At 40.7% G+C, this 18353-nt stretch overlaps 1 protein-coding gene across 2 annotated transcripts in view; it reads left to right on the forward strand.

Moving 5' to 3' along the window:
• STK32C (serine/threonine kinase 32C) overlaps window positions 1–18353 on the forward strand; it is a 2128976-nt gene that overhangs the window by 552165 nt on the left and 1558458 nt on the right. The gene's annotated exons all lie outside the window — the stretch shown is intronic.

Consider the following 18353-nt stretch of genomic DNA (forward strand, 5'->3'; position numbering starts at 1 on the left):
AGATGCTTAAAATATTCAACAAGTCAGTTCTCACTTCTGAGTGTGAAACCAGTGCTGTGCAAATGATGTAAATGCTAAATAGAAAAGACCATCTTTAGGATTCAAGGTGAGCATGCAAAAGGAAAAACCCCAACAACTCCACTCATGCAATGGTGCTAGCTAGCAAGAGACATGCGTAATCTGTATTAACTGTTACAAGGAGTTCTGTCTCCAGCTGACTGCATTTCTAAAATTGCATTCTTTTTAAAATGTGGAGTGTTTCAGTGAAAAAAGCACACTCTAAGTCAACTGCTTAGTAATCTGTGAATGAAGGTCGCATGTGACTCTGATAGTGGGGGAAGCGTGTGTGTCTTGGGCATCTAGCACGACCCTCTTCGGCACCATGAGCGCGGCTGACTGTGTGCTGTATATGAGAACACTAGGTTCCCGTGTGCAAGGTAAACCTTACATCATAAGTGAACATTGGAGACACAGAATATGTAGCCCACTGATTATTAGCTTAATGTCCACACTGACTGAATTTATTATCATTCTGTTACTCACTGCAAGGATGTATGTGCAAAGATAATTCACAACCTCAGGCATCTTGAATTTATTTTTATGTATTGTATTTGTTATACACCCAAAATCCTAGGGTGCCACGGCGTAGGTTACAAGGAAGATTTACAAACTTACATGAAACAAGGATACTTACAGTCTTACAAATTGTCGAAAAACAGATTAACATTCTTACGTAGTACAAACATTTTTGCATTCTAACTTGTTACAGGGTACTATAGAGCACTGATTGCAAGGCTGCTTAGTAGAGGCTGGGTACAAGAGTGAATCTCTTAGAGTTAGAATTTATTAAAGAGCCAGGTCTTAAGTCATTTTTTAAACTGCGGAAAGGAGGGTTTGTTGGAGATGAAAGATGGTAGGGCATTCCAGATTCTAGGGGCAGCTACAGGGAAGCTTGAATTACCTGATCTGGAAAGAGTGTACTTGGGGGTGAACAGGATAGTGTTGGTATTGGACCGGAGTGTTCTGCTGTTGATTTTGCAAGCAATGCACTGGTTGGGATAGGTGGGGGCCTGATTTGCAATGCATTTGTGGGTGATGGTGAGTTTTTTGTGTTGTATTCTCTCCTGAATGGGGAGCCAATGGGCGTCCTTTCCTGTACTGAGTTATGTGATCCCTCTTTTTGATGCCTAGTGCTGATCTCAGTGCATTGTTTTGGAGAGGTTGCATTTTATTAAGGTTTTTCTTAGAGGTCCTTAGTAGAAGGATGTCACAATAATCCATCTTGGCCAGTATGAGAGCTCTTGCAAGGGTGATGCAGTTTTGTGGCATGAGAAAAAGTCGGCTTAGTGCAATAAGCTTGGCAGTATATGACGTTGAGGAGGCAAGAGCATTGACCTGCTTATCCATGTTAAGGCTGGAATCAAGGTAAACCCCTAGGGTTTTAACTTGATTTGAGATGGGTATGGGGGTGTCGTCTATAGTTATAGATGTGTAGTCGGGGGGAAATTTGCTGAGACGGGTAGGGGCGCCTACTATGAGAATCTCTGTTTTTTCGCCATTGAGGCATGAGCTATTAGTGGCCGTCCAATTTTGGATCAGGGAGTACATTTTGATTATACTAATGGTATCTTGTTCAATATTTCCTGTGATAGGAATAAGAATCTGCGTATCATCAGCAAAGTTGGTGTAGATTACCCTCATAGCATTGAGGGCTGCAAACAGTAGCTTAGTGTAGGCATTGTAGAGTGTGGGGGATAGTCAGAAGCCTTGAGGTATACCTAGGGGTACTGGTATGGGGTCGGCTGCTTCGTTACCGATGGCTACTCTGGAAGAATGATTATGTTGCCTTCTAATGTGGTCAAATGACTCCTGCACCTCGGAGTAAGAATTTCACTCCAGCTGCTCTCCTTCCCATTGCCTAAGCATACTAGAAAGACCCAGCTTGGAAACAGTATTTTGAGCTCAAATTACTGGGGCTCCTATCTCAGACCGCTCAATCACATTGCTCCAAAGGAGCCTCCATCAAACCACAATGGCTCTATTAAAGCCATGACCATTTCTAACTGCCTCGCACACAACCTGTTGTCTTCTAGCACTTATCCCTCAAGGCCTTTCCCTGTGTACTCCTTCCTCCTCCAAACATCTCTAAATGGCTCAAAGCTCACAATACAAAGGCCCTGCCACATGGTGTGGCCGGATGGTGCCCTAGCTGGTCCCCTGCAAATTCCATCAAGCAGCCGCCAAGTCTCTGAACACCCCGGCAGAAGACCACAGTGTGTACTCCGCTTATGAAGCACTGCAATAATGACACTCTTCACCTGGAGGTATCCTCTTGTCATCCCTCCACCCTTTCACCTCCCCTCAAGTTAGGTTCCACCAGCAGCACTGCTTATCAAGCACCATCTGCCCTAGCCCTTGACAACAGAGTACCAGCCACCATGACCCACTCCACTTCCTACTCACCATTTTCGAATGCAGTATCATTATACAAAGAAGTACAACCTTGCTCGGCAAAGGCCACCATGGCACCTCACAGTACCACCACTACCTCTTTCCCTACCAGCGATTTCTCCCTACTGAACTGTGCACTAGTTAATGCCAGATCGATTCAAGTCTACCACACCGAAATCCTGACCTCATCCCTACGAATAACCTTGATATGCTGGCCATTTCGAAACTTGGCTCCATGCTTCCTCTGGCCCTTGTCTCTCCATTGCCATTCCCCCCAACTACACCATCTTTCACTGTGACAGAATTGACGCTAGAGGCGGGGTGTTCGCCCTGATAGCAAGAGACATCCCCTCCATCAGAAAAATCAGCTCTACTCAGCTGGAATACTGTAACATACTCTCCCTCAAAATAGCTCTGACCCATACAGAGACTATCACTATGCATGTCATCTATCGTCCCCCAGGACCCTTGAACTCCTTCGAAGAGAATCTACTCCACCTGCTGAGCACCAATATCAAACCGACCTCCAAAACTATTCTTCTTGGTGACTTCAACCTAGGTCTAAATGGCCTTAATTATCCAAATGCTGCCTCTGTATTGAACTCCCCCAATGCCATGTGCTTTATATAATATATCTGAGCACCTACCCACCAAAAAGGTCACATCCTGGACTGGCTGACTGTCCTAAACTGTCAGATCTCCATCCTTTCCATCCTCCCGTGCCCTTGGACCGACCACCACATCATTACTTTTGCCAGTGTCCTTAACAGCCCACCTACCTGCAGCACCATCCCGATGCCACCGACCATCGCTCGTAGTTCAGGGAAACTCATTAAAGACCACATCATGCCCTTGCTTGTCAGGTTACAACCAGCACACCTAGCCCATCCCCACCCAGACACTCTTGGCGACTTATACTCCATCAAGCTGCTACAAGCAGTTGACACCATTACACCCATTGCTCCTCGTAAATCTAAACTTGCTACACACCTCAACTCCTGGTTCACATCTGACCTCCTGGCACTTTGTGCTAAGAAATGAGGAGCAGAGGCTAAGGTTCCCACCAGCTTAAAAGAAGCCTGGGTACTACTGTTGCTAAAGAAACCATCACTAGACCCTACTACCCCCCAAATTACCGACCTATCACAACTGTCCCCTTGGCCATGAGGGACTTGATTAGACAATGGCCTGCAGCAAGGGCAATGTGTACAATCTGGCTACTGGCCATGAACATGAGCGAATGGCTTTGGCGTAAAGGTTCGCACTTGGAATGCCTGAACAATGTGGTCACTGGTCATGGCCAAGAGGGACTGGCTATGGGGTTAAAGTTGGCACTGGGCATTGCCTGCCACAATGGCAATGTCTAAAATCTAGACACTAGCCAGGGCCCTGAGGGACTGCTATGGCGTTAAAGTTGGCACTAGGCCTGGACTGCCCCAAGGGAAATGTGTATTCTGATATGCTTAATGTGACCTGCAAGATGTTTGAAGGCCCCGCCCTAGAAATTGGGGATTATAGCTATGGTCACAAGCCATAGACAGTGGTGAACAGTCTAAAGTGGAGTGGACATTGGAGCAGACAGACATTGGAGCAGGTTCCAGGCTAGGTCAAATGAATATTTAATTTGGCCACTGGCCATGGGGACCAGGAATTGGGTATGGGATTAAAGCTGGCTGTGGGTCTGTCCTGCCTCAAGCCCAATGTCTACTCTGAGATGCTTAGCAGGGTTTAGGGGGTATAGTGGACAGTGGAGTAGGCCAGAGGCTAGGTCAAATATATATTGCGGGTGATTGGTGGGGCTAGAGAAAAGGTTGAGCCTCATGTAGCACCAAATGTACTTATTCAAACAGAAACTGTCTACTGAATATTTCTTCATCATATAATGAGGGCCAGTGAACAGTGGGTATGGGGTGAAGTTGGAAAAGCATATATGGGCCATTCTGTACAGTGTCCTGCTGTTGTTGTGCGTTTAGTGGAAGAGTGAAGTTGTTAGTTGGACGGTTCAACATTTAGGACCCTGATGGAATTGTGATTCCTGATGTAATCGGCTGATGTAATTGGAGTGTTGGTTTGGGCTAATATTTGTGGAAAGGTAAAATATTTGTTTATGTCTATAAAAAAAGAAAGCAACATTTGCTGACGAATATGATATGGAATATATATCAAACCATAACATTTCTTGACCCTCATAGATAGAATATTATATGAAGTATTGTCTGTACAACATTTATACATAGCACAATGCTGTTATGTTTACATATTTCTAATCATTGGGTCATGGGGAGAAAAATCCAAGTTAGATTAAAAATCATATTTTAATTTGATGCATGATGCATTTTTTGGTATGTTTTGCGCTACAGTTAAAGGAATTAGATACCTGATGGTGTATTTTAACTGCAATTTGTTTTGAGAAATATGTCATGCATGTATAATTTAATAATATTATTTAATGTATAATTGTGTTACTTTGTTTTGTGGATTCCTTTATGTTTCAAAGTAGATAGATATCCATTGGCATATTCTAACTGTAACATTGTATGTATAATTTCATGATAGCATTTTGGTTCAAGACATTTTGGGTATGAATTATGTAGGTGTACACTTAATCTTTTGTCGTTGAGTAACAGAATTGTCATTGGGCCTCATTACGACCCATATGCTAAGTGGTTAACGGCGCCATAAAAGGCTGCGGCGCCATTAACCACTTCGCGCCTTATTACGAGGTCCCTTTGCGAGACTCGACCTGAACGGCTGGTCTGGACCAGCCGTCAAAGTAGGGACCCGCAAAGGGACCTCGCAGGCAATTATGGTACCGCAATTTGCGGTACCGTAATTGCTGCTTTCCCCATTCCCATTGAGCCCTGTGGAGCAAAAATGGGAATGGGAATGGGGAAGGGCCATGGGGAAATGGGGAAATACCACTCCACCAACCTTGGAATGGGGCGGTATTTCCCCATTTCACCATGGCGGACTTGTTACAACACCGGCACCAACCATGGTGCTAATAGCGCCATGGTTTAGCGCCAGTGTTGTAATGAGGGCCATTACCTTAAAACCATCCATTTGTTTGTTTCACATATTCAATATAGTGGCCTGAGAGGTTGTGGCACATTGGTGGTGTAGTATGCCTACTGTGGTTATTGACCATGGTGTTGGTGAGTTTACAGTTATTTTCTGATCCCCATCTTAGAAGCATTAGTATAACATACTGTATAGCTGAAATCATGTTTGAATAGCAAAATGTGCACAACATGCCATGATTTTCATTCTTTAAAAGTTGTTGGAATGGTAATCTATAACATTTTTTTATAGATATATAAACACTGGGCATGAGAAGTAACTTTAAACTTAGCTGTTCTGGGCCATGCAAGTGAAACTTGGAACTTGATTGCTATATTGGCATAGAAATTCACTGTGGTTGTGGTCTTACATTTAAAAGGACTATATGATGTGTAATGTGATGGGTTTAAGATGTGAGCAATTGTTTTTGTTTTTTCATGGGGATTGTAGGGAGGACTACTTCATTTTTTTAAGGTTTATCTTTTCTGGTATAGAGTACATATCCAAGTGTGGAGTATACAATGCACATAATCTGTTGTATTCAAGCATATAAGACATATCTGCTTTGCCTTTGCTTGCAAAAACATTTAGGAAAAATAGACCTCTGAGTCTACAGAAGTGAATGGTCACGCTTAAACCCTGTGACCGGTGATTGGTTACAGCACATGCAAGAGAGAGACAGGATTGTTCTCCGTGTACACACATGCCCTTAAAAAGTCAGAAACATGCAGAAGTGCATGGAATTTATTTAATTACTTCAAGTATGCCAAATTTGATAAAGACAAATTTCATTTTATTTTCATTTGGATACATGGTTGTAAACCAATCACTGTTCCCATTGCTCCATTAATTGAACACTGAACCCTAATCTATGTTAAGGTGACGTTTTAGAATTAGTCTGCATTTTAGACAGAGAGTTAATAGGTTTTCTGATATAGCTGTGTTGGATACAAATTTCTCTAGGACCTTTAGGTGTGCAGTGATTTGTTGGCACATAGTGTCATGCCATGGACTTCTAATCTGCCTATACAGCTGATGTGGACAATGGGTTGTCTTTTGCTTTCAAGCATTGTTTCATTACATTGGGCACAGTCTGCTAGTTTGACATTAAACATACAGGGCCTCATTACGATCAAGGCGCTAATGGGTTAACGGCACCGTAAAAGGCTGCGGCGCCGTTAACCTATTAGCGCCTAATTACGAGGTCCCTTTGCGGGACCCGACCTTAACGGCTGGTGTAGACCAGCCGTTAAAGTTGGGACACGCAAAGGGACCTTGGTGCTAATTACGGTGCCACAATTTGCGGCACCATACTTAGCGCCTTCCCCATTCCCATTGAGCCCTATGGGGCAAAAATGGGAATGGGGAAGGGCCATGGAGGAAGCGGGAATTACCGCCCCGCCAACCTTGTAATGGGGTGGTAATTCCCCCTTTCTCCATGGCGGAGTCGGTAACTTACCGGCATGGACCATGGTGCTAATAAGGCCCATAGAGTGTTGATTTTGCCATGTTAATTGGTCTATAACTTGAGGCCTTGTATGCTTTGTCCATACAGTTCATGTAAAATTACTTTTTAATTGTTCTTTTGTGTGTTCATTTTGTGCAGAATTCTGCCTATTGTGAATGCAGCTTCTGCAGACAATTTGTGATATTCTAATTTGTTTTGATGCTCAGCTGGGAGTAGTAGTAGTCAGTGTGAAGTTATACCTCCTATGTTATAAACAGCTTGACCTGCATGGCTGTAAGAACAACTGTTCATAATTTAAATAATAATTAAGGACAACTTATAGTTTGTTGTCTGTTTTTTCTTGCAAAAAAATATGAATTGTTTTAATTAGTAAAGATTTGACATAACCAGCTTCACCACTTATATACAAAAGCAGAGGCTTGTAATTATTGCAATTGCATGTTCAATTTCTTCAGTGACTTTTTGGTAAGTGCAGATTTGTTCATCATTTAACTGTGATATGAGCACTGATACATCTTGCTTATCTTTATTGGATTTAACCATGGTGTTTCTACTACGGCTATTGCTATGTCTGCTTCAATTTAAATAAGTGGTTCTCTGTGTGGTTCTTAGCTACTGAAAGAGATGGTTTTGAGATTTTTTTTTACCAATTTTTCTTTCTGTTTTTGATGACATTCCTCTACTAACATGTTTTTGATTTGTTTGAAGGTGACATTTGTTATGCCGCTTTCACTTGCTTTGAACACAGTTTAAAATGTATTATGGAGAACTAATAATTCTTCCTCTTTTCACCAAGGTACGAACAGCTGTAGTAGAGCCATATAATACAATTCGTTCTGGTCTGCCGATTTGAAAGATCATTTTACATGATTAATTAGACTGGGTTTTGAAAGTCTTACTAGAATTCCTTCACAATTTAAAACTGAATATATGTCAGCTGCTTCATTTGGTATGGAATTATTTTTGTATGTGTAGAATTGTGATATGTCATACATACACATGCTTTCCAAGAAGGCCTCGACTGTATTAATGAGATAATTTTCAAGATCTCTTGGATATTGCCATTTTCTTCACCTACATAGTCAATATCTTGCCATGAGTTTAGTACTCTTTTCTGAGACCAAGGTTTATTCAGGGAATGTTTTCAGATTTTTCACACAAGGCTGTACCTTTTAAGTGGTCTGCAGCATTGTATGATCCACATTCTCTATGAGAGCATTTTGATGCCAAAGCATACCATTTTTGATAAAGGATTTTTTCAGATGAAATGTCATACAAGAGGTCTTTCAGCTCAGTTGTCTCTCCTTTGATACGATACGCTGTGGCATATCTTGTAACTATAGTTGGATTGTCTGAAATGTATTGCATATCTATATTAGGCTTAATTCGTTTTAATGTTAGATGTGTTTTTAGGGGCCTTGCCTTTGACAGATACATGAAACTATTTACTTGACCTTTGGTGCAAACTGATCTGGGGAATCCAAAACAACATTTGCTGTAGTATGTCCCTTTGTTTCTATATCAAAATTGGCTGTGCTGGTCGTGGACTCAAATCATCAGCATAAAAGTAGCAGAAGTGACCTACTTTGACATTATGCATGTTTGCACATTTTATTTGTGGCTTTTAAACTAATTTTGTCAATGGTTTCATTTTGTTTCCAACTATTCTAAACAGATTTCTTTTTACTTTTGATACACTGGCAATCATTGCTTCTAAGACCAGTTTTCTTTGGTAATTGACAAGTGAGAAACATGATATTCGTTTTTTGGCAAAACTGATTTTTGGGCATTTTTTATTTCAACTACTTTGATATTGGAAGATATGGTTTCCATGTCTATTGTGTTTGTTGGGGGTTCATGTGCTGTTGAAATAGTTTTAGGAGGTCATTGTTTGCATTTCTTTTTTGGTGTAGGAGAAATGACACTTATTGTGATGGTTGCAGTGGTTGTATTTTACAAGATGAGAGTAATCTCTTTCTTGTACATTTTCTATTATTTTTTTAGCAGAGGATCAGTGTATGCCTCTCCCTTGTTTTTACCTACACAATGGTTTCTTTGCTTTCTTCAGAGTTGGCTTTTGGTTGGCATTGTTTGTATGTTTTGGAGAAAGGAAAGAACATTTACAATGGGTTCAAGTGAAGTGTGTGTGTTTTAATATTGTTATAGTTAATTAGTAAGTGGGGATAGATGGTTTGGTAAGTCATGTTGAATTCATGAGTTTAGAAGAACTGTAGTTTTTGCTGTTGATTGCTTTTTTTTAGCACATTTCACAGTAACCAGCAGTGTTTTTTTTAAATATCTGAGAGTCCTTGCATTAGGACTCATTACAAGTTGCGGAAGCCTTCACATGTTACCTTAGAAATGCCAAACTGCTAGCACATGGAGATTGTTTTGGACCTTATGTCAGCTAATGAAAACGTGTATACTGTTGTAAATAGTGATATTGACTTCATTCTGAACATTATATTTCCAAAGGTAGACAGGAAAACAACAATGCAATTTCCAGTCAAGATTTCTTTCAAAAAGAAATGTATTGTCTGGGAGGTTTTTGTTTGCTGCAACAGCTATTTTATACATGAAAGGAACACAAAAAAATGGTAAATCACTTTTACATGACACCAACGTATACTAAGTTTTCAATTACAATTATTCAGTTATGAAAACAAGCTTATTATTGTAATATTACAAAATAAATCCACATTTAATTTAGTAATTCAGTTTGTCTTTTTACTTTACGCAGTATTAACACCCAGCAGGGAGGTCAGTGGATCTTCCAGCCAGTCAGGAAGCTTGGAGTGTAGGCTATATAGTAATGGCCTGTGCTCTGAGCCTCTTTGGAAGCAGAAGGGTCCATCTTTTTTATTAAATTTTTTTGTTTATTGGGTATTTATAATGCACCTATACACAAGTGTTTCAAGGCACAACAAGACAAGAGGGTGGGAAACAAGGGAGGATTAATACAAAAACGATCCTGCTAGGCCCTGTGACATTCAGAATGTGCAAGTGCAGTAAAGAGAAGAACAGGGGAGAGTGGAGGGGGAGTGCTGGTCAGGGCGGAAGGGTCCATGAGAAAGCGAGTGCCAGGTGAACAGAGCAGGGGAAGGAATGCCCATGAGCTAAGTGCAAGGTAAGGGTTTGGAAGGGCTACAAGGATGAAGGCAATTTATGCTTTTTGGTGTTCAAAGGGGCCCAGAAGTGCAAGTGTACGTGATGGGGGCATGGGAGACCAAGTGCAGGGGTATACTGGAATTAGGGATTTCTGGTGACTTGTAAGTCAACAGGCAGACAGGGAAATTAGCATGAGAGGGGGAAAGGGAACAAAGAAGATAGAATTAAGGTCTTCAGAGGCTTTCAGAACATAAGGAGATCCGGTTTAAGTATGAGAGTGGCAGGGATGTCATTCCAGAGGGATGTACCTGCAGAGGAGAGAGATCTTCCCCCACTCTCTGCTTCGAACAAGCATCTGATCTGAAGAGAGTTAGAGCTAGATGACCAAACGGCTCTAGCAGGGAGGTCTTTAGGGAGAGAGAGTAGGATGTGGATGGATCCTGGGCCCCCAAAAGACCTTGTGGATGATGCAGGGGGTCTTGAACTTGATCCTCACACCAACTGGAAGGCATTAGAGAGATTTTAAGGTTGGTGAGATGAGGTCCCTGGGCTTGAGGCCAAGGATACGTCTCGCAGTCCTGTTCTGGATTAGTTGAAGGGGCAAAGGGAGAAGTTAGGCAGATTGAAGAAGAGGCTGTTGCAGTAGTCCACCCTGGAGAGGACCAGAGCTCTGGAGACCTTTACTTTCTGGGGGAAGTTGAGAAAAGGGGGAACGCCTCTGAGAAAGTGCAGCTGAAAGTGGGCCTTCTTGGCTGGGTCCGTGATGTGAGGAGAGAAGTTGAGAAAGGAGCGAAGATGACACCAAGGTTTTTTTCCTCACAATAGCGTGAGGGGAGGAGGCCCATGGAGGGGGGCCAGAGTGTGGGAGGAAACGAGGGAGCAGGGGTCCCAATGAGAAGGATCTCTGTTTTACTGGCATTAAGGCAGACGTTGTTAGCAGTGCGTGATACCTGAATAGCAGACAGGCAGTCAGAATGAGAGAGGAAGAGGAGGGGTCAGAGGAGAGAAGCATGAAGGAGAGCTGTGTGTCATCCACATACCAGTGAAAGTTAGGAGAGAAGGTGGATATCAAATGGGCTAGAGGGGCCAGGTAGATGTTGAAAAGCCAAGGTGAGAGGATAGAGCCCTGATGGTCAGTGCAGGTGGAGAGTGAGATGGTGGGGAGAAAAGGACCCAGTTGATCCTGGGAAGGTCAGTCCAAGAGGTAGGAGGTCAACTAGTCCAGAGACAGGTTTGTGATGACAAGGGTATCACAGAGCCGATTAGCCGATTCTCACAAGCGAACACTTCCCATGCCTATTTCCCATTCCCCCGCAGCAACTCTGTTTCGCGTTACCAGTGACTCCCTTGTCTGTTGCTGCTGTCATGAACATTTTTTGTCTGTTGATTCCCCATCATGGCAATTGCTGTTATGGAAAGTGAGTAGACAGTACCTCTAGTTCCCTTCACTCTACATACATGACAGTAATTTTATTTTGTAGTTTTTTTAAGTGGACAAACATCATCTGTGCCATTTGTCCTCTTAAAAAAGCACACTTCTAGCACCCCATAAAGCATGTCAGGGTGCTAAAAGCAATATTCCCCTCTTTGTGTGACATTACTGGGTCAGGTAATGGCTTAGGGCATGTATCTTGGGCCACAGAATATTTAAGGACTTGGAGGTGTACATTGCTTAAATAAACTAACAATTTGTGTTCAGCACCAAAACTCCAAAACATGCATTGCTACTAACACTATGGGCCTGATTCATGGAGCATTTTCCCATGGGATTGCACCATTATAAAACACGTCTGTGAATCAGGCCCCACACGTTAATGCATATATATAGCTTGGGGCGATGTATTATATTTATGAGATAATAATATCCAAATTATTTTGTTTAGCTTTGCCTTGGGTCATAACTTGGGGATGGGTCTTTATACTGTAATAGTAACCCACCGCTTGGTGTCCAATGCTATAGTGGCACATTGATTTGTGTGTAAATGCAGTTGTTTCTAATAATTTTAATCACTATTTCTCTTTCTTTATTCTTTGTGCCTGAAATGGATATATGGCATAAAGTACCCCCTACTATAATTTATAAGGATATTGCAAGATACTGAGGAGCTCTGTAACCAAATGTAGGAATGAGGCCTAATTCGAAGTTTATTTTTAAGCTCATTCAGGTAACCTGCAATACTCTTATAACATATTGTGGGTGGCATTCTATGTCTTATAATACATGGCAACATACTGTTTTCCCCTTTGATACCTGGACTGTTGCTTAATATAATGTAAGACATATTCTCTTTGTTTATCAATAAAATAAATGGGAAGTGTCTTTAGATTTAAATATGTTAATTTGAAGCTTTTAGTGTGGGACCAAAAAATTGTTTAAACATTTTAATAAAATGCTTTAGAAGACATTTTAATTTAGTACTTTAAAATAATGAATGCGATGCAGATTGCTGCTTACATGTGTTAAACTCCAGCAGTGAACAAATTAAACATAGTATAATAAATAGTTTATTGTTAGTTAGTTTGTAGAAAGGGTCACAGAAAACTATTTTACAAGCAAAGCATTTACAAACCTTCTTATTGCTTTAATTAAGGGGCACAGTTACAGGTCGAATTGTGCTATGTGGTGGATGTTAGAAATATAAAGTGTAATAAATGATTACAGAGCAGATATGTCATTTTGTTACTGCAGGTCAGTTGTAACATTATAATGCCTACTCCTTTAATGAGCACAGACCACACTTTCACCTATAACTGCAGAATTTAATTAAATCAATGAGAAGCGTTTGAAATTCCCTGCTTGTAAAATAGTTTCTGTTGATTGTACAATTTTTAATCTTACACTGCTAGGGTTTGACAGATATTTTGGAGGTAATTTCCCTGTTCTTGTATGTTTGCGTCTAATGGACCTGCTCACCTATCCCACTGTTGGTTTGCCAGTGTCATGATGTATCAGTAGTTAAATTTGTCCCAGGATACCACCAGCAAGGCTTTATGGGTATGCAAATAAGACAATTTCCTGGAGCAAAACACTTGCATTTTAGCTCATTAGTATATCTGCAATGGCTTGCTGATGTGGCCCTGAACTAAAGGTGAAATTCTAGTGATGGACACTAGGTGACATTGAGGCAGGAGGGACTTGGCCGAAATGAAATATTCTACTTTCATATTTTAGGTCAAGGATATATATCTATTGTAGGGTGCTGGTCGCCGTCTTATAGTTGAGTCACAGTAACATGGAAAATCAAGCAAATGAATTGCTAATAACTTTTGACTCATGTGATAGACTTCAGCAAAATTCTGCAGACAAAATGTAAAGTTTGGGAAAGATTCTTTAGAAAAAGAAAATTTAAGAAAACAATGGAAAGCACTTTTGGCCTAGTACCCATTAATTTTTCCATCGACAAAAAGGTAAATGTTTGCTCCAGTGCACAGCCAACACTGCTGGATAGGCATCATATACCTTATGTGGTTTGGGGTTATTCCGTCCAGTACCTTTTACAATATTTGACGGAGAAGAGGGCACCGCCTTCTCCAAAATAATTAGCTATATCTACCAGGGTACATTGAGAATCCTGGTGTTTATAAATGAAACAGCCGCCATATTTGTTTTCTTGATGCAAGAGATATCTGCGGTTATACCCCAGGCTATACCCTAGAGTATCAGAAAATAAAATAACAAAATGCAAAAAAAGCCATTTGCAGGTCAAGGAACATGCAAATCCCATCAGGCTAGACGTAGGAGGTGGCAAGAGGACACAAAGTGAAACTTGAGAGTTGGAGGGGGGCTAGGGACCAAGTTTCCAAAACAAGGCTCAACATTTTTCACATACTCGTAGGTATAACCTGGGGAATAACTACAGCTATCCAACATTTCAACTAAAACTGCATCACAGAAATGACGAGTTTTGTGGGAGGGATGGGAGAAGGCAGGGGATGTGAGGAGACCATGGCAGGAGTGGGGGGAGCAGGCACAGATGAGGGGGGCACAGTGGGTATAATGACCACAAATGACCAAGGGTATAACCAAGGGTATTTGTAGTTCATAACCGTGACTACAGAAAAAAGGTTATTAATGAAGGCCTGGTAGTATTGTAAAATATAAAGTGGGCACGGCCGAAAGGCAAGTGGCCTGTTAGTGTTAAAAAAATAGAGAGTAGGCACTGCCCAAGGCCGCAGTGTTAAAATAAATAGAGAGTGGACACGGCCGATGGTCTTGGCTAGTGAGCAGGGAGGGATTTAAAAATTACAGTGGGCATAGCCGGAGGCTGTAACCACTGGTCATGGCTGAAGGCCATGGTTAGTGGCCAGTTAGTGTTATATATACAATGTGCACATCCACAGGCTGTGGCTGCTGGCCATGACCGAAGGCCATGGCCAGTGCCGCAGAAAAATATACAGTGGGCACAGCCAAAGGCTGAGGACATTGGCTATTGCTAAATGCCATGGAGAGTGGTGCTGAAAAATATATAGTAGGCACAGCCAAAGCTTGTGGCCAGTCGCGCCACAAAAATACACAGCAGGTATGAAAAAAAATAATGGTATAATAAAACCCTTGAAATTCAAGGAAACAACTTTAGTCGAAGTGGAGTTAAGGTGTGCAAACTTAATCCATCAAAACCCTTGAAATTCAACGCACTGGGAAATTCAGGAGGCACTTCAATCAGCGCGTTCCCATTGCAAAGCCTAAGGGTGTGTATATATTATAAGAGAAGGAATTTACAATGCCATACAAAAAAAGATCAACAGGAACATGCCAAGTTAAGCCAGTCCTGAGTTTCCCAATGTGCTGAATTTCAAGGGTTTTGTAGCAATAAGCTTACTCACCTTAACTGCACTTCAACTAAAGTATATTTCTTGGATAAAATATATATAATAGTGCGGTAGTCGCTGTATTATAGCCAAGGTATGTACCTAGTGCCATAGGAAACGCAAACACGTAATTGCTAATATCTTTTGACCTGCAGGATTGTTTTGGATGATATTTTGCAAAGAAAGGTTTTGTCCTGGGACCCCCAGACCAGACATTTTCGGAAAGATTCATTACAAAAATGAAAACATTATCAAAAACACAAAAAAGTTGTTGTTTGTGGCCTACCCCCATTCATTTTCCCATAGAGCAGTAGTCCACATTTCTGCTTAGCACAGGGAAAAAACCGGTGGACAGAATTGGACCAAATAAGAAATAACTTTGGCATGAAGCGTTGACTCAATTTCCAGGAGAGTTCAGAGGTTGTTCCGTCCTGTAGTTTTTGTTTTTGAAATATTTGACAGGGAATGAGTGCCTCTCAAAATTATAGTTATATCTCTCATTGTGAATTGCAGCGGAGAAGCTGAGAGATTTTTCAGAATTGAAAAATCAGCATTTTTTATCCAAAATTCTATCGCAAATAACATTTGACTTGTTGGATAGTTTTGGAGGAAATATTCAATGCAAAAGGTTTGTCAAAGCCCCCCTCCCCTTGCAGCTCACAGGACCTCTGCTTTGGCGACTTCTCACTTCTCTGCAGACTGCTACCTTCATTCCGCTTTCACCTGTGCCACCGGCATTTGGAGCTTCCCTTGCTCCGGAGATCTCCTGAGGCATGCCAGCCACCGGAAATCTCCTCGAGGCCCTCTTGACGTTCCTGCATCTAAAGTTTGTTCCTTGATTTGAAGGGTTTTGTTATTCCATACATAAATGACATCACTAATACAGACAACTAAGCTAATGCAACTAATGTATCAAGTGTAGAAAGTGAAATAAAAAAATTGTGCAACCACATCCCCCCCAAATAAACCTGTTCATAAAAACACTGTGTTTGCATATTTACTTAACTTTTTAAAGTGTTTACATTCATATGTTCTGTTGATGAATAGAAAGTTATTAAAGTGTTATAGTAACTCTGTACAAACACTACGCTCAATGTATCCTAAAATAAATCTTGACAAGACTACTGCTCACATATATATTTTTTAAACAGATACTCAAACAAAGTAATCACAGGAAAATGCAAAAATAAACAAATGACTAAAATAAACTTGCAAAACACCATCAATTGTACTACCCCAGAGAAAACTCCAAACAGCTAAGAGTACTGCATAGCTGGGCGTGCATTAAAATTACAATACAATCAAATAAACCTTCAACCTCACTAACATGAATACACAAATTAAATTCTTGCATATAAATGCCATTGATTGACAAAACTAAGTTTGTAAGTCCATGCTAGTGAAGGTTAAAAAAATACATAAACAATACTCACCACACAATCAGAGCAGATGAACACAATTATAATGAACACCATCAAAACTAACACACACAACACTGAAAATAAACCTTCAAATATGTAAATATGTATTAACACTTACATTCACATCAGCCACACTCCTGCCATGTGCACAGTGAGAGTTCTGGAATCAACAGGATAAAACTGCATACAATGGTGTCTTTTATACTTTCCAAAATGAATACCAAAACATGAGGAATATATACTAATAAAGATACTAGAATGAATGACACATTTTCACTACAACCTATCACAGAGAGCTACAGAAAAAGAACAGTAAAAACAACGAATAACAAACAATCCAACTCACAGAAATCGTTTTTTTCTCCACCCAGCATCTTTCATAGCTGCGGCTATTCGACGTGGCTGCAGATCTAGCTTTGTAGCTGCAGCTACACGTACATTTTTTTGCAAGCTGAGAAACAAACTAAGCCAACCTTCAAAACTTCAAATAAAACAAGGGAAACCTAAGCACATAAAAGAACACACACAAATGAAGTTCCATTCTGTATCAACCACATAATATGATTACTGCACAGAAAATGTATGCTTTAATAGACGCGGCATACCCTTTTATCACATACATGTTTGTCAAATATAAAGATCTGTGGTGATTCTAATGTTCTTGAAATGCTACTTGATTTTATGAAAAGCAGGCTGGATCCCTCGCTGGTTCAATTTGTCCCTGGTTGTATGTCAGAAGTGCGAATTGCACATGTTTGCGAGTCCATGAAAAATGTGCAACATTTTTTACTTTTAGTTTTTGTATTTTAATGCAGGATGCACTCCCATATCACCCTATGCAATTAGCTCTACCTTTACACCCAGCCCCACTACCTTTTCTCTTCATTTAAACCCTTTTTTTTAATTGTTCACACTTTTGCTTACCATTCCATAACAACCACGCATATGTATGATCGGTATGGTAAGTCATCCTAATGGGGTTAAGGAAATTTGGATTCAAACATTTTATTTTGCTTTTTTGACTGGAAACCGGATAAGTATCTATGAAAATATAATTATCAAGGTGATGTTAGGTTTTGAGAAAGCGCTTCGCTCAGTAAGCCAAGTGCAACATTCTTTTTATAACTACACTATATACTAGAAGCAATTTGTTTAAAAAGAGACAATTTACAAAGTAAGTACAATTGGTGTCATTTTTAAAATAGCTGCTTTTGCATAACAACTCAGCATCTCCCCACAAGATGTCTGTTTTATTCTCTGATTTTGCAACTTTCAGCCAAGGCTCATGGTTCTAGAAGACGCACACCTGACAAAACGATCTTACCCACATAGAAAGAGACAGCGGCATGAAGTGAGAAAGAAGAAAGCCGGGGCTCCTAATGTTCGTTAAATTTAGTTTTTAATGCAGCATTTTGAACAATTTCTTCTAACCTGTGCTTCAGTTCATAAACCTCGCCAGGTAAAAATTGAGACAGTACATACGTATTGAGAGTAAGACTGGATTTTCTGTTTCCTGGATGCCTAGTGTGCTTCATACAGTACCTGCTTTTGTATATGTATGATAATGCTCCCCACTCTCTGAGGTAAGAAAAATATGGTAGATCCCCAATTTTACCCTGCAGTGGAGTGTTTGCTTAAGCACCAGATTCACAGTAATTGTGAGACGAGTCTGTGGATGTAGTGGGATTGCCAAATATGAAAATGATTTCCAGTTTTACTCTTTGATGTATTCTGTTTGCCTCTTACAGTGTGTCACAGATGGCCTCAATCCATGAAGAGGTCAAATGTATAGGGCGTTGTTGAATTTAAAATCAATTCTTCAGGGAGACTGGGGAGAGTGAAACTAAGAGGGTCCCTATGACTGTCTCCACCTCTACTTCTCATCCTCATTATTTCTAGTTTTCTGTCCCACCTTTCACACCTACCCTCACCACCCTTCACTCAACTGGCACTACTCTCTTCTGCACACAACACCTTACCTGCACTCTCTTAGAACAGTGCCAGATTCTGCTTAAAAATGTACTAAATAATGCATC

The sequence above is a fragment of the Ambystoma mexicanum genome, chromosome 8 (assembly GCF_040938575.1).
Source record: "Ambystoma mexicanum isolate Mex_15411 chromosome 8, UKY_AmexF1_1, whole genome shotgun sequence".
Lineage (NCBI taxonomy): Eukaryota > Metazoa > Chordata > Amphibia > Caudata > Ambystomatidae > Ambystoma > Ambystoma mexicanum.